Source organism: Rattus norvegicus, chromosome 16 (genome assembly GCF_021556685.1).
Source record: "Rattus norvegicus strain SHRSP/BbbUtx chromosome 16, alternate assembly SHRSP_T2T, whole genome shotgun sequence".
Lineage (NCBI taxonomy): Eukaryota > Metazoa > Chordata > Mammalia > Rodentia > Muridae > Rattus > Rattus norvegicus.
In genome coordinates this window covers 34,252,450-34,274,818 of record NC_141549.1, presented here as the reverse complement: position 1 = coordinate 34,274,818, position 22,369 = coordinate 34,252,450, and the positions used below count along the sequence as shown (strand labels likewise).

The window sequence follows — 22,369 nt, the reverse complement described above, 5'->3', positions numbered from 1 at the left end:
CAGCCCCCATCCCTGTGTTCTTTCCAAGGAGAAGGAGGAGGAGGAGGGGGAGGAAGAGGAGAAGGAGGAGGAAGAGGAGGAGAAGGAGGAGAAGAAGAGGAAGAGGAAGAGGAAGAGGAAGGAGAAGGAGGAGAAGGAGAAGGAGAAGGAGAAGAAGAAGAAGAAGAAGAAGAAGAAGAGGAAGAAGAAGAAGAAGAAGAAGAAGAAGAAGAAGGAGAAGAAGAAGAAGAAGAAGAAGAAAGCCAAGTCCAATATGTGTTGCCCATATCCTCACTGGAACATGGCCAAACTCCTAGTGACCATTCTCTTAAAGAAAACTGAGTCCTCCCTCATCCCCATCCCCACCTGCTTGCCCACCCGAAGCTATCAATTATGATGAGTGACAGTTGAGGATCCTTATCACAATTTTTAGAGAGTTCTCTTCAATGGCTTCCTGTCTAGACTCTTTCCTTTTAAGGGGGTGGGATGTGGGTGGGGGACAGAGATTGTGACAGAAGCCTTCTATGTCTCTCATTCTCAACCATGAGTCAGCAGTGGGTGATGCCACCGTGAAGGAAGTTTTTGCCCTTCACAGTCAGCAGCAGTATGGATCATAGTCTTCCCGCACATGGTTTCAGGGGACAGCAGGGACTTGGCAGCAGCACAGTCCATGGACATCAGCACAGCCCAAAGCTGCATCACAGATCACAGACACCAACATGGCCCTTTGTGACAGCACAGGCCATAGACATCAGCATGGCCTCTAGCAGCAACACAGACCAGAGACATCAATGGGACTTCAGAAGGCAGCACAGCCCATGGCCATCAACATGACTTCAGGTGTCAGCACAGACCATGAACCTTAATCATTACAGTATCTGTGGAATAGATACTATGATTATCCCCAATCTGTGGATTGGAAGAGGGATAGGAAGGTATTTTAACTCTCCAAAGGAGTCATTAGTCATTGTCAGGCTAAGATATAAATTAAGAGGGCCTGACACCAGAACCTGATGCTCTTTGTTTTATTGTTGTTGTTGTTGTAGTGTAAAATAATGTCTAATGTGACCTTTTAAATACAAGAATTTCTTTATCTTGTTCTTGTTCACCGCTACTACCCTTCATCCCTCCTCCTTCATTCCTGTAGGTTTCTTTCCTCTAGACTGCATAAAAGAAAACTTCAATCGATATTTGTCTTTCTTCCTCCTGTTGCCACCTACTGCCACCCTTTATTTAGACTTCTTTGTCTCAACTCAGGTCTTCTGTCATGTCATATATGCATATAAATCAATATTCTCTACATGACAGAAAATATTCTACAAGTGAAGCCTGATGCTTCTAACCACTGTTAATACTGAGTTGCTTGTGGACAAAATGCATGGGTTAAATACTTAATGCATGGGTGGAGGACTGAATGTATGAATTAAAGACTGCATGCATGGGTGAAAGACTAATTGCACGGGTGAAGAACTGCATGCATGAGTGAAGGACTTCATGCATGGGTGAAGGGCTGAATGGGGATACTATCACAGATGTGGACCTCTGATGATTGAGGTTATATAAAATTCATATAGAAGTGATTTTTCTGGAAATGTTAAAACACTATTTTATTATGTAGCCTTTTTCTTTCCTTCTTAACAATGCATACATACCACCTGAAATAAAACACATTACCTAGGCCTCTCTCCACTCCCAACCCTATGCCTAAAATATAGACATTGAACAGACACTGCTTAATTTTAGGACTTTCAATGATATTCTGTTATGTGCAGAACAGGATTTCCGGGAGTTTTACTGCATACGATGGCCGATCCCTTTATATGGTTGACTCTGCTTAGGGTGGCTGAAGTCAAGTTGTCTCTAAGTAGTAAGAGTACAGTAGCTCAGAGGACTTGATGAAATCATCATTTTGGGTCATGTGCTTTTTCCATTCCCAGTAGCTATTAATGGAGTAACTGGAAAGCAGCAAAGCCACACAGTGTGTCCTGACCTGGGATGACACCTACCGCTACACTGCTGCAATTCTAGTAGAACCTTTGCTCTTGTGTGCCTGGGGTCAGACACTAGGACATGGTTTTCTAAATACGTAAACAACTGACTAAATTTATAAGATATGCATTTACACAAACCCTCCACGGGTATCATTCAAATAAACAAACTGAGCCTGCTCTAGGAGTGACTTAATCAGATTATATTAAACATGCCTAAATACATTTTTTTCATGTAATACATTTTGTTCACATTTTCTCTTCACAATTCCTTCCAGATCCTCCTTCCCATCCAACGTCATTCACTCCCCCCATCCCGGCAGAGGGAGCCATGAAAAAGACAAGCTAGTAAGTATGTGCCCTTTTCCGGAAAAGAAAATCATCATGCCTACACTAAGTGCTGTGCCTATGTCACAGATTAAAAATGTAAAAATCTTTTAAAGAAAATAAATATAAGTATTTATTTAACTAAGTTGGCCTTTAAGAGCTCAAAATATTCCATAAAGCGTTTTCAGAAAGGAATAAAGACATGGACTTAAATGAGATGTTTGAGGTGTGTTCTGTTTGGAGTAGATGTGTCCTTATTGAAGAAAGCATGTCGTGGAGGCTTTGAGGTTACAGAAGCTCGAGCTAGGCTCAGTATGCCAGTCTATCTTCCTGCCTGGTCTACAGAGTAAGTTTCAGGACAGCCCAGTTAGGCAGTGAAGGAAACCATCAAAACCGGAAATCTGGTGAAAATGTATTTGAACAAGTGGGCCATGTTTCAGGCCCAGCAAGGAGCAGAACCTGGCTGCTTTGGCCACACAATCCTGGCTTTAGAGTCAGGGATACAAGAAAGGAGTTATGGAATCTCCCTCCTTGACTAAGGAAAGTCTCTGGGGCCAGGAATGTGTGTGGGGTGTCCTTTCATGGAGGCCTAGAGAGGCCATTGTGGGAAGGTATGAAGGTGAAGCCGGGTTGCTATGGAGACCCTCAGATGCTAGAGATGAGAGAGCAGTGGGATACCTGTCAAGGAAAGCTGGTAACAGGGAGTAAAAACAGCCCAAGAGGATGAAGTGTGTTGCAGTCAACAAAGCAGAAAGGAGTTGCAGATCTAAAAATCATTTTGACATCATACATGAGGTGCAGAGTTTAGAGTTTGCCCAGATGGTTCTTGGATTTAATTTGGTCCAGTATTTTCTCACTATGTTCTCTTTCCTCCCTTTTAGAATAATAATTTCGATCTTGTGCCATTGTATGTTGGAACTATGTCATCTATTGTTTATTTGATTTTACAGGGGGGTTCAGTTAAGAGATCTCCATGAGTCTCAGAAGAGACTTTGTACCTTTAAAATGGCTGACACTATTATAGACTATGAGGACTTTTGAAGTTGGGCTAGATGATATGGCTAAATTCTATGGAAGCCAGGGAGTAAAATGTAGTGTACTGAATGAAAATGACTCCCATAGACTCATAGGGCATGACATGATTGCTTGTATGTCCTTGTTGGAGTAGGTGTGGCCTTATTGGAGGAAGTGTGTTACTGGGGGTGGACTTTAAGTTTACAGAAGCTCCAGCTACACCCAGCGTTACTCTCTCTTCCTATTGCCAGCTGATCCCCATGTAGAACTCTCAACTCCTTCTCCAGCAACAGGTCTGCATGCACACTGCCATGCTTCTCGCCATGATGGTAATAGACTAAACCTCTTACAGCCCCAATGAAATGCTTTCCTTTATAAAAATTGTTGAGGTCATAGTCTCTCTTCATGGCAATAGAAACCCTAACTGAGACACTGACTCTGCCTTGGTTCTCTGTCCGTTGCAGGATATTTAATCATAGTGTGAACCTGGAGATTGTGTTAATTACTGGAGAAATCTGTTTTTGGTTGTGGTTGTGGCTCAGCCTTAGCAGACACCTTTAGTCCAAGAGTTTCTGCTTTAATATTGTAAACAGGATTAGATAAAGTCAATGATAGGTCAAGAGGCAGAGCAATTAAGCAGTTGACAGGAAGTGAACATAGGATTATGAAGAAAAAAAACCACAGCGAGTGGGAGGAGTCAGAAGGATAGAGAGATGCACAGGCAGTAGAAGGGAGGGGCCTTTTGTTTGAAGGAGGTATTTTGAGATGCTGGGAGAGGGGGCGTTACTGCTGGGATACTGTCTGAAGAGGAAGGTCAACTGGGTGCTTTGTCTGCCTCTTAGCTAACAGGGTTTTAACCTAGCATCTGGCTCTCAAGTCTTCATTGGTAAAATTGAACAATTGAGATTTTGTTTAAAAACTATACTTGTCCTTGGTATTTTTTTTTTTTTTGTGATTTTGTGCTATGTTTCCTGTCCCAGTTTTATTTTCTCCAATGTGATTGTCACAGCTGCTGCTATGATACTTCTAACATAACGGTATATTCCATTAAAGTTTCATGTTCATAAAACTCTCACTTCCTAATTACCTTGTAAAGCTAATGCAGTCCCCAATCCCTCTGATAAGACTTGATCTGTTAGAGTTTTTCACCCTTCGAGAGATCCCTTCTCCTTGAATTTACCAAGGGAACATTGCATTTCCTAGGGCTGGGCTTTCTCCTGGCACAGGCAGCCAACTCCGGATTTGTCAGTTCAGAATCTGTGTCCACCCTGCCGTGTGTAGTGAATTCCCCCAGGTAGCTTGTTGCCTGTTTCCTTTCATCTTCAGTCCACTTAGAACACTGCAACACTGGACTCCTTTACACCACCAGACTGTAGTTGTGCAGGCTTCAGCTTCAGCAATGAGGTCCCACGATTAGACCTGAGCCCATTTCTTCCCATGTCCTCGGTGCTAGTATGTTTTCTGGCAGGTGGCAGTGCTCTACAAATACTCATAGAGAGAATAACTGAACCTTGCCCCAACATTTGTTACAGTGTGCTCAGGCCAACTTAACAAAGTACACTAGACCAAAATCGCTCATAAACAGCACAAATTTACTTCTCATAGTTTTGGAGGATGTGGAGTTCTGCTGCAGGGCACTGACAGACTTGAGGTTTGGGGAAGGTCCACCGTCCAGTTCGTAAATGGCTATCTTCTGTGCCTTTCATAGTGGAAGCACCGAAGGACTCCCTTCTTGAAGGTTCTTTCTTCTTAAAGGCACTGATCTCATTCACATGGGCTCCAGCTGCCGTGTGACTCTTTGGGGAGAGGTGACTAAATAAATGCCTCTGTTCCCCAGATGAGGCACTGGCAAGAGTCCAAATAAACAATTCTAGTGGCTAGGTTGGTGGAATAATAAGATTATTGGATTACTTACAGGATTGTGGGTAAGGGGGTCACTGACAAGGAAAGTGAGTAACTCAAACGGCTGTAACAGCACCCCTTCCTCATAACTAGACACAACAGATGGCATGATGGAAGGACTACTCAGGCCATGGAACCCAGCATGTAGGCAGAACCACCAGCCAAAAACAAGAACAAGGACCTAATCCATCAAAGACTATTGTTCTGGGAAACTCCCTAAATGTACTAACTTTGTTTTTTGGCTTCGGTAGTTCTGTTTCTGGCTAACTATTCTTGCTAACTGAGGTGTGCCAACCCAGGGTATTTTTTGTTGTTGATGTTTGTATGTATGTATGTATGTATGTATGTATGTATGTATGTATGTATGTTTGTATGTATGTGCCTGTAAACCACATGCCCAGCAGAGTAATGATCTGTATGAATCAAGAAGGAAGTCCAGTTTAACATGATTCAGTAGCCAGTGTGGGTTCAAACTCTGGAGTTTGGCACTAGCTGGTCTATTTTAGGCATGTTTAAATACAAAGCAAGTTGGAAAACTGTTTCTGGCGTACACAATCCTGTATGGACAATTACAATTAAGACATAACTACATTAAAACTCTTTTTTAGAGAATGTATCACTTCTTCCATGAAAATGGATTTATGTATATGTGAATATATGTATATATGTGTGTGTATGTATACATACATACATACATACATACATACATACATACATACATAAATGTGTGTTGCCTTATAGGCCTGGGGGATCTGGTATGGTCTGTGGTTACCCTTGCTATTAACCACTTCTGGTCCTGTTTGTACATCTGGGGAACCCCTAGCCATGCAGACAGTGCAGAGGTCATTAGGCTATTGACCACATCTACTTCCAGCACTGTAGGTGAAAAGAGAAAATATATCTCTGAAGTGGATATTTCTAGTTTCTTGGGAGATTCAGTTGTGTCATGTGGTGGTTTTCTGGAAACTGTCTTACGAGAGGCTATTTTGTTGAGAACAGACATGTGGTGTTTTTCTGAAAGCTGTCTTGTGAGAGGAAATGGGATGTTTTGCTGACACAGACACTTGAGAGGGTCTTGTGGTGTTTAGAAAGAATTTAAATATAATGCCACAGACAATGAGGGAACACTCTTGCATTGGTAAGTCTTGCAACGCTTTGCTGGGCTTCACTGATCTGCGTTGTGACTCCATTGAGAGAAACGTGTCAGAGAGCTTCTCATAGTATTCTCACTACTTCTTGCCACATTGGCAGATTAGTACCAATTTGGCAGAGCCTCAGGGATTGAGTTGTGTGTTTGGTGTTTGGACTTGACTGCCATTACTGATTTGCGTTTGGAATTGCCCCAAAGAACTACTTCTAAAGAGGTCTACATCCTCCTTGTCCCACTGACCATCTAGCTCTCCTACGTTTGGTTGATGGGCTAGAAGGGAGGCTGAAACATTTAAGAACCTTATTAAAGTAGGTTTTGAGGAATCTAAGCCTACACATGTCTTTTGAAGAGAAAAGGTGTCTAACATCCCTGGTTTCCCAAAGTGCTTGTCTGTGGGCATAAGGACTTCTGTGCCCTCTACAGGTTCTGTGCTTAAAAGCTCACCTGAAGAAAGTCTTGGGATGGCACTGGGACCCCAAACACGCAGTATTGTCACTGAGTAACTAATAAGACTTTCTATTGGCTTGAACCTGTGTCCAAGTGATGCTCTCTCTTCTCTGGAAGGTCCCCACCACACATCCATCTACATTACTAAAAGCCCACTTCAGCCTGGGTGAGCGCGTGCTGTACCCTGGAGTGCTCTGTGCGACTCCCTGCTGTCCCCATTCCTCCTTCTTCTCCCCAGCAGTTGCTTAGGGCATACATAGGACATAGGCCAGCGCTAGGGTTGGGAGTCTTTTCTGTTCGGTGAGATTTCTGAGCCTGCTGAACTATGATACTTCCCTGAGTCAGAGGAAGTAATTACACATGCACCAATCACCCTTTAAAGACTGCCCACTCCCAGCATCGTTTTCTTCAGGTTAGCATTTAAGCAGATTAGCTAACGATAAAGGCATTTAGCCCAGAACAATACTGGAATCACTTCCTTGTCCTTTACACTATTCACAAATTCTCCTAAATACCTTCTCCAGAGCCTGAGCAGCAGCTCTTCCCATAAGAAGGGCTGGACCTCTGTCTGAGTGAAGAGGAGAAGGGATTAGTAATTGTGAGCAAAAGGGGGAGGGTTTTTGTCTGATGAAGGACCATGTCTCACAGAGCAGATGACGGACATACATGTGACAAAGACAGACAGCACTGTGACTATCAGGCTATTGGGGCTGCAGGCAAAGACCGGCTCTTAAGGGATGAAAGGTAACATGGGAAGGCTGTGGATTTTGTGTTGGAACATTATTTTCTTTCTTTCTTTCCCCTAATGATTCTGCTATATTCCTAGACCTAAATATGAGTCATTATTGTTTAAAAAAATCTAGTACACTTAAATCTTTTGAAATGTTTATTTAGTGTGTGTGTGTGTGTGTGTGTGCACGTGTGTGTGCGCATATGTGTGTGAACATTTGTGCAGGCACACATGCCATAGCATGTGGAGGTCGGAGCATATGTTGTAGGAGTCAGTTTTCCCCCACCACGTGTGCTCGGAGGGTCAAATTAGGTATCGGGCTTGGTAGCAAACACTTAACCTACTGAGGTACCTTGTTGGCCTATTGTACTTTTAAAATAATTTATTTGCAAACACCCAGTTGGCTGGAAAACTGAAAAGAAGATTTCTATAATGAAGTTGAATTAATTAAGATCTTATTTTCTAAATTCGTACTTGAGCTGGTTTTGGTGTCAGGTAAGAAATTCCAGAATCTAGGGAATGTGACCAATAGGTTTGTTAGCCAAATGCATTTCTCCCCTTCATTTACAATTGGAATAATTTAGTGAGGTTTCTATAATTTTATCATTGGATAATTTATGCAATGAGTTCTTTCTATAAGTCTTTTTTTATGCTTTACTTTTTAAAATTTATCCTTCTCTCATAAATACATCCCAACTGTAGTTTTCTCTCACTGCACTCCTCCCCTTTCCCTCTCCACCTTCCCTCTCCCCTAGATCCACTCCTTCATTTCCCTTCAGAAAAGAACAGGCCTCCCAGAAATATCAACCAAATGTGGCATAACAAAGTACAATAACACTAGGCACAAACCCTCATATCAGGGCTGGTTAGTGCAAGCCAATGGGAGGAAAAACATCCTAAGATCAGGCAAAAGAGTCACACACACCCCCTCCCACTCTTAGGATCCCCACAAGATCACCAAGCTATAACATTATACAGAGGACCTAGTGAAGACCCAGGCAGCTCGATTCAGTCTCTGTGAGCCCCCGTGAACCCTGCTTAGTTGATTCTGTGGACCATTTTCTTCTGGTGTCCTTGACCCTCTGGCTCCTACAATTTTTTTTCTCCCTCTCTTCATGAGGCTCCTGGAGCTTCAAGAGACAGCCTCCAATTTGAGCTCTCTTTCTCCTTAATGTTTGACTGTGGCCCCATGTATCTGTTTCCATCAGCTGCTGGAAGATGGCTCTTCAGCTAGGAATTGATCTATGAGTATACTAGAATATCATTAAGAATAATTTTGTTGAATTTTTTTTCTGTCCTCATTGTTACTACTCTAATTGGAGGTATGGACCTTGGAGCTTGGAGTCGAAACATGAGGCAGAGACTCTTACGCAATACTCATCTTTATTCAGGAAACCAGAAAACTTTTCTCTGTGGGTTTTCTGAATATTAGGCAAAGTCACATCAGCAAGGTTCACTTTAGTTCAAGCTGTATAGAGCCACAAGGGCAAGGTCACATGCGTTCAGGCTGTAAACAGTCAGGAGGGCAACTCATTCTTGGGAACGACTTTGAATATTTACTATTTACATTCCTATTTACACCCAGGAGAAGCAGGGAAGCACTTTTCAAGAATGACCCATGTTATAGAAGAACAGATATTCCTCCTGCTTATTTGGAGTTTTTCCACAAGCTCTCAGAGATCTCTGCACACAGTTTCACTCATGGGCAGTGTGGCAGACAATGCCAGATAAACTTACAGAGAGGGGTATTTACTGTAAGAATCCAGCATCCTCCGGCTTTCTAATCACATGGTGGCCACAGGATAATGGGTGTTGGGTTTTTTTTTTTTTTTTCTTGAGACTTTTCTGCACTTACTGCTCCATTGTCTTCTGTAAACCTGCTTAGCCACTACCCCTGGTTTTACTTCTTAAAAGGGCCCCAAGAAACAGACTCAGGTTTGCTCTCTTTAACAATACCTAGGAGGCGGCAACTGGTCAGCTCTCAGGTACACCCTAATCAAAATCAAGCTTGCTTTAAATTTGGCTCAAACTCGTATTCTTGCCTGGTGGCATTAACATGACCCATGTTTAGTTCCTCAGAACCCTTGTACAACCCAAACGAAGTGGGACGTAAGTTCTCAGCACTCTTACAGCAAGTCAGGAAGCAGAGACCAGAGAATTCACTGGGAGCTCACAGGCCAAGCAGAATGGTCTTATTTGTACTTACACAATGAATGCATTCCTTCCAAAAGGTCAACATCATTTTTATGGCTGAAGCTTTAATGTTTAAAATTGAGTGGATATAAAAGTAAGGAATGTATTGAAGGGGATACTTTGATTTTCTTTATTTTTCTTCATTAGAGGAGAAGCATAAATCTACCAAGGCGAGTGGATATTTAGAAGGGGCGTTGGCTCTTCCTTTCTTAAATTAAAACTAACAGTTTTCTTTCTTTTCCAGTTTGCTTTTCGGTTGCCTCATGGATGGATTCGGGGAGGGGATATCTAATTCTTGAATATGGTGGTCACTGTCAGACAACTGCAGACAGCTGTGTGTCCATTTAGGTGGCTGCTTTCAAAGTGGCCTGGGAAGTCTGTGGCTGTCACTCCCTAGGAAACCAGAAAGGAAGAGTGGGTCAAAGGAGAAAATCAGCTGTTGCAGCAACAGAAGATTTAGGCACTGACAAAGTGCCAACCGTTAGGAACAGTTGCAGAGCCACACAGCTGGGAGGTCCACCCACCCTGGGGCTTCTTTTGCCACAGCAATTTGATAAAAACTATTTCGGGAAGGAATGTCCTCGGAACTGGAGTATCTTCGACTCCCAAGGTTTCCTCTGAATGATTGGTCAACAGGTGTCAAAGAGCTGGTGGCAGAAATAGTCCAGACCTCTCTGTTGTTCTAATTTTACACCTGCTTGGGCAGCAGAGTTTGAATGTATTGCTTCTTAAACAAGGAAGTCTTTTATCGGTTTCTGCAGGAAAATAAGAGAGGCAAATACAGTGTGGATGCAGTAGCCTTTCCGTAGGTACACATATGGGTGCACTGTGACCACAGACTCTTCTCTGATTTTTGTTGCATATTGAAACTATGATACAATTCAAACCTACAGAGTTTTCATAGAGAATGGGGTCTCTCTGGAAGAACAGATGTTGACATACATTAATGTGAACCAGGCACGAAGCTATCATGGTTTTCTGAAAACTTGTTACCGGTGCAAAATTAAATAGTATTACCTTTTTTTTTTTATTTTAACAACAGCACATGCAAAATAAGCTTGTGAAATGGTGATCAGTTCAGAGTCTGAAAAAAAAAAGTAAATGTGGTACAATCTGATAGGAGGTTATTAAGCTCTTTAGTGGTTGTGACCAATGGATTCGGATGTGGTCTTCCTCACAGTGTCTCCATTTAATAGATAACCTGACAAGCTCTGAATCTTGAAGAGGCTATTGCTCCCCACAGTGTATTATCAACACTTTAATGCTAAGTCCTTATGATTAATAGTCAATATTTTTAAAATACTTGCTCTGTATAATCAGATCTCTTGCCCGATGTTAGCGTCTCCATGTTTTGTTTGCTTTATCTGTATAGGGAGCCAAAGAAGCTGTGACTAAATGTGTAAAAAGCAGACAAGTGATGGTGTTCTGTTCTCATTAGCCTTGTTCTCCAAGGCTATTATTGTCTTCTATGAGAATGGCAACCCCCAAGCCAGAGTGTCACTGCTGACAAAATGTGCAAGTAGAAGTAGTTACAAACAATGGACCACCACGTGCAAAATCTACAACTGCAATTTCCTTCTTTCCATTGTTTATAGCCTGAGACTGCTCACCTACAGAGACCTTCTACCAACCTACCAAGACAAAGTTATAACTCCTGCAATGTACCCAATAAATACAGTGAGTTCTGCATTACTGCATGGTTCACCTGATTGCAGCTTTTCTGCACCTGTTTCTGTGTATCTGTCCTTTCTTCATTTCCTTGCCGTCTCTAGTCAGGCTTCTGGGACCAATCAGGGTAGAATGTGCTACCTCTTAAGGGACATAATAATCACCTTTAACAGATGCTCCGGCAACATTACTGTATCCACCCTTCTCTGTAAGCAGACACGATTGCACCAATGACTTCATCCTTTATGGACATCAATTAGAAACACTCATAAAGGACACATAAATATCTACAAATATACTTACAAGGGGCCATGTTTCACATATGTCTTAGTTGGGGTTTCTGTGGCTGTGATGAAATGGCTTGACCAAAACAACTTCAAGAGGAAAAAGTTTATTTCATGTCTGCTTCCTAATCAAAATTTAGCATCAAAGGCAGTCAGCGTAGGAACCTGGAGGCAGGAGCTGATGCAGAGGCCACGACTAGCGCTGCCTCCTGACTGGCAGCTCCTTATGGCTTGCTCAGCCAGTTTTCTTACTACACCCAGGACCACCAGCCCAGGGATGGCACCACCCACAATGGGCTGGGCTTTCCTCATCTATCACTAATTTAGAAGTCTATAGGCTAGTCTAGAGTCAGATCCTATGGAGGCATTTTCTCAGTTGAAGTTTCCTCCTCTCAGATTGTGTCAAGTTGATATACAACTAACCCACACAACACGTAAGCGCAAGGTCCTGCCAAACTGGCTAACGGTTCCTGTAGTGGAGGCTATTTCATCTGACACCCTGAAAATCTAACAGTGTCCGCACTGGGACCCACAGTGTGAAAAGTCAAGCACTGTTGGGTTGTTCAAGGCTTGGAGATACTATGTTTCATATTTGCAAATTTTACCTTATTTGTTACTGATAATTAGAAACTAGAACAAGTTAAATGTGGGGCCCTGTCCAAACAAATGCCAGAAGACCATTTAAACTGAAACCAGTGAGCACTCAGATTGGTACCTTCTGAGAGTCTATCATTGTACTGCCACGCACAGCTTCCTCCGAGGGTTCACTGAATATGCCAGGATGCAAGCGTGGGCTGCCATACAATATATGGCCGTTGATAGCTAAGTGTTACACGTTCCTGAGAGACATCAGTTGCTAACGTCCTGGGTACCCCTGGACAAATGTGGCACCTTCTGTACCCACTTGACTGTGAGACTAGGAACAATTAATTTGATGGACTATAAACGAGGTCACTTTCCTCAATGGTCAGGTATTGACCTTACCCAGAGTACCAAACTGGAGGTAAGTACAGAGGGAAGGCATAAGACAGAAGTGTTAAATACGTTAGGTAGAGGAAGGTTGAAATGTTAACTTAGGTAACTCACCCTCACTCAAGGACTCAGAGAGGCTAAAGTGCAGGACAGAAGATAACGTGGAAAAGGAATGTGTTCTTATCAAACGCCTGGGAAAGGGCAGGGTGTGGTACAGGAGCAGATAGTAGAGGTGGAGAAAACCAAACAGAAGCCCCAAACACCATAGCATAAAACGTAATCCTCAGCTGTTCAGGGGTGTTTAAGTACTATGGGCTATGATGTGGTTTAAATGTGTTACCTAGAATTATGTCTTATAAACGCCATCGTCAGTTTGATCAAGTGGGAGTGAGGGACATCAACGGCAGGTCTTTGACGAATTTATAAAGGCTTTACCTTCACAAGTGGATTAGTAGCAACTAAAGGGCTGTGAGTCGGGTTTCCACTGCGCCACACCATGGGTTCTCAACCTGTGGGCCCCGACCCTGTGGGGACCAAACGACCCTTTCACAGGGGTTGCCTACCAGATATCCTGCATAGCAGATATTTATATTATGGCTCAAAACACTAGCAAAATTACAATTATGAAGTGGCAACCAAAATAATTTAATGGTAGGGGTCAGCACAACATGAGGAATGGTATTGAAAGAGTGCCCCAGCATTAGGAAGGTTGAGAACTGCTGTTATAGATGCTACCAATGAGGACTTGTCGAATCCTGGCACTCTGGATTTCAAACTTTCCAAAACTACAATAAATGCACTTTTCTTTATAAATTACCCAGGCTATGTCATGTTATTCTAGTAACATGACACAGACTAAGACTCGATAATCGAGGAGGATGAATCAAAGCTTATTAAGTTATTCACTGAAAAATCTGAAGTCATTGAACGTCAAAACAGCCAGGAGCACCACAGAGTTCACCTACCCTGAAAGTGCCCACAAGGACAACCCAAAAATGATAACTACCACCCACAAGTTTACTCAAAATACAAACCAAAATAAAACAAATGGTCTACAGACTGGAAGAATTTTGTCAGAGATCGTGTAATTGAAAATCCTGTAAGCAGCCTTTTGGTTTATAGAAGTTTTGAATCATGGCACCACTGACTGTCTCTACATCGCTTTAATCCTTACTTAGCTCATCAAGAGGGCGACACACAAGTCTCCATCTTGTACGCATGTGGAACAGTATGATAACTACAAGGGAATTCCCAATCACTGTATGTAGCCTTCTGTGTTGTATAGGTTTTACTTCTGCTACTAGCAAACATGTCCTGGTTTTTCTACTACATTCGCTAACATGGCTGTATTACATTTTGTTTGTTCATTCACCTTTTTTTTTTTTTTTTGGCTCCTGTAATGAATTATCCCTACACTTAGTCGCTTACAGCAGGACAGACTTATTCTTAGTTCTGAAGGTTTCACTGGGCTCAAATCCAGGTGCCATCGGGAGTGGTTTCTAGAATGTCCAGAAAGGAACACATTTTCTGTAATACTAATCGGTCAGACAGGATGTGTCCATTGCCGCAGCAGTGGTGTGATTGATGTGGAGATAACCAACCATGCTCTGATTTTAGATCTCTTCTACAGGACCAACTCATGCCTGACATTGTAAACCTAGTTCACAGCCCATGGCTGGGGAAGTTAGAGGCTCCAAAGGGGAACTGCTTCTGTTGATGTGTTATATGGATTGATGTCAAACTGCCTGCTAAATATTTATAGTATATTTGTGCATGTGTATATTTCATAGATTTGTGCAGCTCTCAGCATTGATCGGAGAAGCTTCTGTTTGGAGCGGGTGATGGTTCATGCAGAGTTAACCAGTGAATAAGGGGCAGCTGGGTGCTCACCCTAAAATGAGACACTGATATCTTCTCCTCCAAAGCTCACAGAACATTATTGGGAAGAGTGAGGAAAGAGTGTAAGAGCCTCAAATGGGAGGGTGCTGCGAAACACTACACCACATGGCTGTTATACCTGTGAATTCATAGTGACAATGTCTACCTGCACACGACAAGGCTCACCCATGTCCCACCACGGATGAGAAAGGAGCTTCCGAGATCTCCCCTTTTTCTGAGGACCAGCGAGCAGTTAATGTTTGCTGGGGAGTCATATATCTCAATGGTAGCCACAAATTTGTCCTTGCTTCAGTAAATAATAGCCATCTATGCTCAGGCTAAGCAACCTTAGTTAAATTCTGTGGAACAGGAACAATAATAAGAAAAAGACATAAAAACAGATTGGGGACTTGGGAAGAAGAAAAGGGTTTAGTGGGAGGGGAAAGAATTAAGAGGAAATTAAATTATGATCAAACATTTTATATGTATATGTATATGTATATGTATATGTATATGTATATGTATATGTATATGTATATGTATATGTATATGTATATGTATATGTATATGTATATGTATATGTATATGTATATGTATATGTATATGTATATGTATATGTATATGTATATGTATATGTATATGTATATGTATATGTATATGTATATAATTTAAGTTGATTTCTGGCTATCCCAGAAACTCAGGTTTATATCTCCCATCTTCTAACATAGGAATTTTTTTCATCTATAAGTCACTTAAAAGAGTCAAATAAAGAATGAAAAGCAGAAAAATAAGGTTTATCCAATAAGGCCACAATGGAAAGACTGACAAAAAGAGCCAGTGAGCCTCCAAGTACATCTCCAGGGTCCTCCTGTGGGAGTAAGGTTTAAATAGAAAGCAAGAGATAATACTTAACCAAGCAGTTTGGCCATGGCATAGTTCCTGGACCTTTCTACTCTTTCTCCTGCCTGCAAACTGCCTCTTCTACAGGGTCTTATCTTATAAAGTATAAACCTTTGGAAATCCCTTGGAGCAAATCTAATTTCTTGATATCTTGTTTTAATAGTTGGATAGCCAAAATCAGAATGTAAACAAATGTCATCTCCTATCTTCTAAATGAAGGGGTTCCTCCTTCACTGCTGGTGGATGTGGATATATCCCAAAGGTTCCTTCTTGTATGCTGTTTTACAGATCCAAGGGTCCTTCCCTCCCCGTCATGGAAGGATACATTGTAAATACTCTCAGCCTATATCCTGTATGCTATGATTATAGCCTTTTGACTTGAAAAGCCCTACCCTGTTTTTTCTACCAAGCGCTTTCCTGAGGTGCTAGCTTACTCTTGGTCAGCTGGCTGTGTAAAGAATTCACAGTGCTCACAGTTAGCTTAGTAAGTACGGGGATTTGTAACCTGGAGTAGACTATTTCAATTTCATTCCTTGGCTTGTGGTTTTTCCATCATCTTCACAGAGTCTTGCTAGACTCCATATGTAATCACATTACCAGCCTGGATGTCTACCTCCACCCCCCCCACCCCCCGTGCTAAGACCCTGATGATGATTATTTTGAGCCCACCTGGGATAATCCAGCTTTATGCCATGCTCCTTGGTTTAGGCTCTTTGTGCAGTATCTATTACCACAGTCACCATAGTCTCAGGGAATTAGGACACTGACCTCTATTGGAAGAAACAGGAAAGGGTATTTTCTCACCACAAGGACAAAGCTTTCTGTGCATAGGCTCCAACAAAGTCTAGACACCTCCACCTTTTCAGGTGGTATTTTAATGTAAAGGAGGACAGAAAGGATGGGACCCTTCCTTAATGTTACCAAGGAAACAGGAGGCAGGTTGGAAGCTGAGCGTGAGGAAGGGAGCCATCCTGATGGCCTTCAAAACAATGGTTGTTTGTCAAGTTACCTCAACACTGTTGCTCTATGGAATAGAGTTCTGCCAGTTCCAGACAAAATAGCTTTTGGTCCCACTGTTGTTAAGATCACCCAAATGCAAGATGCCCCCATTTTCTAAAATTCCAATACATTTTCATATTCAAAGCCTTTCTAAGGTAAGGTGAGCACAGGATACTAAGCAATTGAGCTTTCAAACCTGAATTACAGGTAATAATAAACAAAACAAAACAAAACAAAAACAAAGAAAAGGAAAAATTATTAAGTTAGACATAAACGTAGGCTCCACTATCAGCTTGTTTGGTGGTGCCATTTGGCCAAAGAAGATCCCACATGGACTAATCACAGGCTTCAATAATAAATTCATGTAATCTCAAATTCCTACCTACCCCCGCTGTGCTGTCATTAGCATACCTGTGGGAGCAACAGGCACAGCACCAGGAGTTCTGCTGCTACAGCCTCTCCAAGGTTGCCTTGCTTAGATGTCGCCAGATTTCCCTGCCAAGATTCCCTTCCTTACCTCAAGAATCCCAAAGTCTCCGTTTTCCCAATCTTAACAGTACTAACTTTTACAGAAGGATGTTCAAAGCCACAGTCCCCAAATCTACTTTGATTAGAGATGAATGGAAACTGAAACTTAAAGCTTCTGGGAGCAGAAGAGAAACTGAAACTCTCCTTCATATATAAAAGGCTGCCTGGGTGACTCCGAAGCTTCCGCTATAGGGAGCGAGCTAACTCAGGTCTCCCGCGGGCGATTCTGCGCGCACTTGGTACCTGCAGCACAGACCAGCGGCTCTGCAACCAGCAGGTCCCAGTTCCCAATCTGGGCTTCCCGGTGAGGCCAGCGGGTGTTTCTGGGCTCGCCAGTGTATTGCAGGGCGTGCCAAGGTCAGAGTATCCGGGAAGAGGGGCTGGAGCGGAGCTGAAGGGACAGGACTAAGAGGTAGCCTTCTATGGGTAGTGGAGCACTACCTGCCTACCCCAGCGGCCAGCACTTGGTGGACCACTGAGGGAAGGGGCCTGAGTGGTGAAAGAGAGGAAAAAAGATGTCTGACTCAGTCTCTTGAGGATTCTTTGTAAAGGGATCTGGGATAGGGATCAATAAGTAGGAACATTGAGAGGTGTGCACAGCCAATAAAAGTTGGGCATCCGCATCAATAGTTTTTTCTCCTAGGTGCCGTATCGGGTCCCTACTCCAGACTTGCTGAGCTAGAAAGCTGAATGTGAAGAATTATAGTTACCCTTAACTTTCAGTGGCTAAGACAGTATATTCTTTACTGTGGAACCGCCCCCTCACTCCAGTCTCTGTGCTGTTTCCCCTAGTAGTCTCCCTGTGCTTCCTGGTACTCCGATGGACCAGGCTGGCCTTGAACTTGGAGTAACCCTACTACCTCAGTCTCCCTGTTTTAATCACCTAAGATTTAATGTATTCACATGTAAGAAGCAGGTACTGGTTTTCTGTTTCTTCTTAAGAAATTAATTGCTTTAAACTCAATGGGTGTTTTATTTCACAGATTCTGTTTAGACACAGGCTAGGTGTTTTTGCAAAGCCCAGCATAGCATCTGCCTGAACTCAAGGTGTCTGCCAGGGCTGAGCCAGGCCCTGGGTGCTCATTTTGGTTGGTTGAGGTCAGTAAGAAGCCTGGAGTTTTCTGATTTCTTGCAAGTTGTTCGTTAACTAGACCCAGAGTCTAATTCCTAGCATCGTCACACTCCGGGTTACTTCTTACAGGTGGCGGTATCTTCCAAGGACATAGGAAGCTTTCTGTCTTAACGCGCATGCTGGTAGCCTAATTACCAGAGAGACTGTCCTGTTAAATAAGGACGTCAGTCCGCCCAACAGAAGGAAGCTGTGCAAGGCCAGTGGCAGAGCAAAGTGGCGGAGGGATGATGAGCTTCTTAAGATTTGGCGCACGGGACGAATCGCCTCTTCTCCAGGCGCCTTTGTCGGAACTCAGTCCTTCTCTCAGCAACTCACACGTGTTCCAATATCCACGATGGTCCTCACTTTTCTGCATCCCCTTCCCTCACCTTTCCTCTTCCGCATTTCCGACCTCTTATTTTACAAAAGATTTCTTCAGGCACAATCCAAAGATATTCTGACAATACTGAGTTCAGAGGATATGACTTGAATTTCCCAGTCCATCAAATTGTAATGTATAGAACCGGAGTTACGTGTCTTTTATCCTGTAGACATCTCCTCCTGTGTCCTTAATATGCCCACACTCCTACACGCCCTCTAAGCCATAATCTGGTCAGGTTTGGATTTTGACTGATTTGAGGTGGGGAGAAGGTGGGTAGGATACTCACATCAGTCAGGGTGCAGACATTCTTCTCTGTATTTGCTTTACACACACACACACTCACACACACACTCACACTCACACACTCAGGCACTCACACACACACTCACCCCCCACACTCACACACACACACTCTCACACACACACACTCACATACACACTCACACACACACTCACACACTCAGGCACTCACACACACACTCACCCCCCACTCACACACACACACTCACACACACTCACACATTCACACACTCACACAAACTCACACACTCACACACACACATTCACACACTCACACACTCACATATACATACATATAAACACATATATGTATATATACCTATACATACATATATGTATATACATATACACATACATATATACATATTCACATAAATTTGTGTAAGTGTATGTATCAAGTATATGTATCTATCATGTTTTGCAGGATTTTGTGATAATTCTTCTGATTTGTTTTCATAGTGAGTAAAGAAAATAAGAAACCAGTAAATAGTTTTTAGATTTGTTTTGTGTGTGTGTGTGTGTGTGTGTGTGTGTATGTATGTATGGGAATATGCATTTGAGTGCAAATGTACTAGGAGTTCAGAGTCATTGGATCTCTTGCTGCAGTCACAGGCTGTTGTGAGCCTCTGTATCTAGGAACAGAACTTGGTCCTCTACAATAGCAGTACAGTCTTAATTACTGTATCATCTGCCACCTTTCTGCCCCTTATATGTACATACTTGTTTTTTGTCTTTTCTTTATCGGATATTTTCTTTATTTACATTTCAAATATTATCCCCCTTCCTGGTTTCCCCTCCAGAACCCCCCTATTTTATCTCCCCACCCCCTGCCTCCATGAGGCACACACACCCACACACCCACACCCTCCTGCCTCTCCACCCTGGCATTCCCTTACACTGAGGCATTGAACCTAAAGATACAATGTGTCTGTGGGGTCAAGGACCACTCGCAGGGGTGTGTTCTCTTCCTCTCTCACGTAGGTCTCAGGGATGGAACACAGGTCATCAAGCTGGGTGGCACCTTTCCCCACTAAGCAATTTTATTGGCCTCATTATGTAAATATTATTCACTATAGACGCAGTCTGCATGTTTTGGTTGAAAAATATAGTCCTATATTACTGTGGCTAGCACTGGAAATAGATTCTTACTACATGTAAACTATGTGCATAGCTCCAGTGAATCTTTTTATCTTTCCACAGTTTTTCTGTTTTCTGATTATTCTTTTTCATTCCCCCTCTTCCTTTAAATAGAATTATATAATTCAAGATGCAGAGTTGGTGGAATTTCTCACTTTTTAATGACAGGTTATATCTTTTTGCATTCTCAACAAACTAAAATGTTTGTTTGATGCAGAATTCTGGCGTCAAGGTATTTTCCTTTAGAAATTTAAAAACTTTTTTTCCCTCATAAAAGTATCCAGAAATATTACTTCTTTTCATTCTTTTGAATGGCTTACCAAACACACTTAGGACAATTTTTTTTGTTTTTACAATCTCTCTGCCACTTTGCTTTGCCACTGGCCTTGCATAACTCCCTTCTGTTGGGTGGACTGACACCCTTGTTTAGGTAGGTCAGGCTTGTAAGAATGAAGGGTTTGTAACTGGTTTGTTTATCTTCCTCCGTTGATAGCTTGCAGAGGAACTTACAGAACTATGGCTGCTCTTCCACGGTGCGAAGGCTCTGTAGTGGGATCAACTTGACTTCTGCCTGTTCAATGAGTTGTTTAGAGGTCATTCACACTATCCTTAATCCCTGTAGCTATACAGCATGTAACTTGCATATCAATGACTTAACAGCTAGCATCCACATAAGTGAATGCATACCATATTTGTCTTTTTGAGTCTGAGTTACCTCACTCAGGATGATATTTTTTTCTAATTCCATCCACTTACCTGTGGATTTCATGGCTTCATATTTTTAACAGTGGAGTAATAGCCCATCATGTAACTGCATAGCATTTTCTTTATCCAGCCATTGATGATTATCTTACTTAGGGTTTTACTGCTGTGCACAGACACCATGACCAAGGCAAATCTTATAAAGGACAGCATTTAATTGGGGCTGGCTTCCAGGTTCAGAGGTTTCAGTTCATTATCATCAAGGCAGGAGCATACAGCATCCAGGCAGGCATGGTGTAGGAGGAACTGAGAGTTCAACATCATCATCCGAAGGAAGACAGGAACATACTGGGCATCCTTAGGTAGCTATGAGGAAGATCTCCAAGCCACCCCCACAGTGATACACTTCCTCCAACAACACCACACCTTCCTGGGGATGAGCATATGCAAAATATCACAGTGATAAAGGATGTTTATCATCAGTCTAATTTTTTTCAATTTCTGGCTATTATGAATAGAGCAGCAACAAGCATGGTTGAGCAATTGTCCTCATGGTAGGATGAAATGTCCTTGGAGTATAGCTGGATCTTGAGGTATATTGATGCCTAGCTTTCTGAGGAACTGCCACCTTGGTTTCCATAGTGGCTGTACAAGTTTTCGCTCCTACCAGCAATGGATGAGTGTTCCCCTTTTTCTACATCTTTGCTAAACCGAGCTGTAACTTTTTAAATTGGTCTTGACCATCCTGATTGATGCAAGATGAAATCTCAAAGTAGTTTTATTATGAGTTTCCCCAATGATTAAGGCCTTTGAACATTTCTTTAAGAGTTTCTCAGCTATCCGAATTTCCTCTCTTGTGAAGAATTCTCTGTCTAGATCTGTTCCCATTTTTAATTTCTGTTTTTTTAATGTTCAGTTTCTCGAGTTTATATAAATATTGGATATTAGCTCTCTATTGGATGTGTAGTTGTTTAAAATTTTTTTCCATTCTGTAGGCTGCCACTCTGAATGATGGCATCCTTTGCCATACAGAAACTTTTACATTTCATGAGGTCCCATTTATTAATAGTTCTTAATGTCTGTGTTACTAAAACGTCCTTTTTCTGCACCAATGAATCTCTACTTTCTCTTCGATTATGTTCAGTGTCTCTGGATTTATGTTGAGGTCTTTGATCCATTTGGAATTGAGTATTTTGTGGGGGTGATGCATCTATTTAGATTTTTCTACATGTAGCTCTCCAATTTGACCATCACTATCTGTTGAAGGTGCTTGTTTGTTTCTATTTTCATTTCAGTCCTGAATTTAAGACCATTCTGTGTCTTTTTATGGGGAAAGTGAAAGAAACCATTGATTTTTTTTATTTTTATTTATTTTTTTTTTTTTGCTGTGGTCCTGTTTGTTGACTCCAGTTACTTTATTGCTGTGCTGTGGATTTTCTTTTTTCTTCTTTATTTGATATTTTGGTCTGACTCTATTTATTACTTGTGTTTTCTTGGCCATGTTTCTCTCACCTTCTATATGGCTGGATTTGTAGATAAATATTGTTAAAATTTGTCTTTATTCTGGAATGTATGTTTTTTCCCGCGTATTGTGACTAAAAGTTTGATGGCTATAGTTTGGGCTGGCATCCGTGGTCTCTTAAAGTTTGTACATCTGTCCAGATCCTTCTGGCTTTGAGAGTTTCCATTAAGAAGCAGGTTTTTTTTCTAGGAGGTTTTTCTTTCTATGTTATTTAGTCTTTCCCCTTCTACCTTTTACTATTCTTTTTTTGTTCTAT

General features: G+C 42.0%; 2 protein-coding genes and 1 long non-coding RNA gene across 16 annotated transcripts in view; 1 reads left to right on the top strand and 2 right to left on the bottom strand.

The window, feature by feature from the left end:
* The window catches only part of Erich1 (glutamate-rich 1), a gene marked incomplete at its 5' end in the record, with an annotated part of 52,793,804 nt that overhangs the window by 49,389,545 nt on the left and 3,381,890 nt on the right, over window positions 1–22,369 (bottom strand).
* Window positions 9,776–17,065, bottom strand: LOC134482493 (uncharacterized). Its single transcript, XR_015640296.1, has 2 exons — window positions 16,949–17,065; window positions 9,776–10,123 (listed from the first exon to the last, which is right to left on the bottom strand). It is a non-coding gene; the product is annotated as an uncharacterized LOC134482493 (long non-coding RNA).
* Window positions 17,095–22,369, top strand: part of LOC134478918 (probable ATP-dependent RNA helicase DDX60) — a 123,398-nt gene continuing 118,123 nt past the window's right edge. For 13 of the 15 annotated variants that reach the window (XR_015640294.1, XR_015640292.1, XR_015640293.1 and 10 more), the window contains exon 1: window positions 17,095–17,263. The gene's annotated coding sequence lies outside the window, so the exon portion shown is untranslated. Of the gene's footprint in view, window positions 17,372–22,369 lie in introns of all 15 variants that reach the window. The other 2 variants (XM_087589514.1, XM_087589512.1) reach the window with 1 other exon arrangement.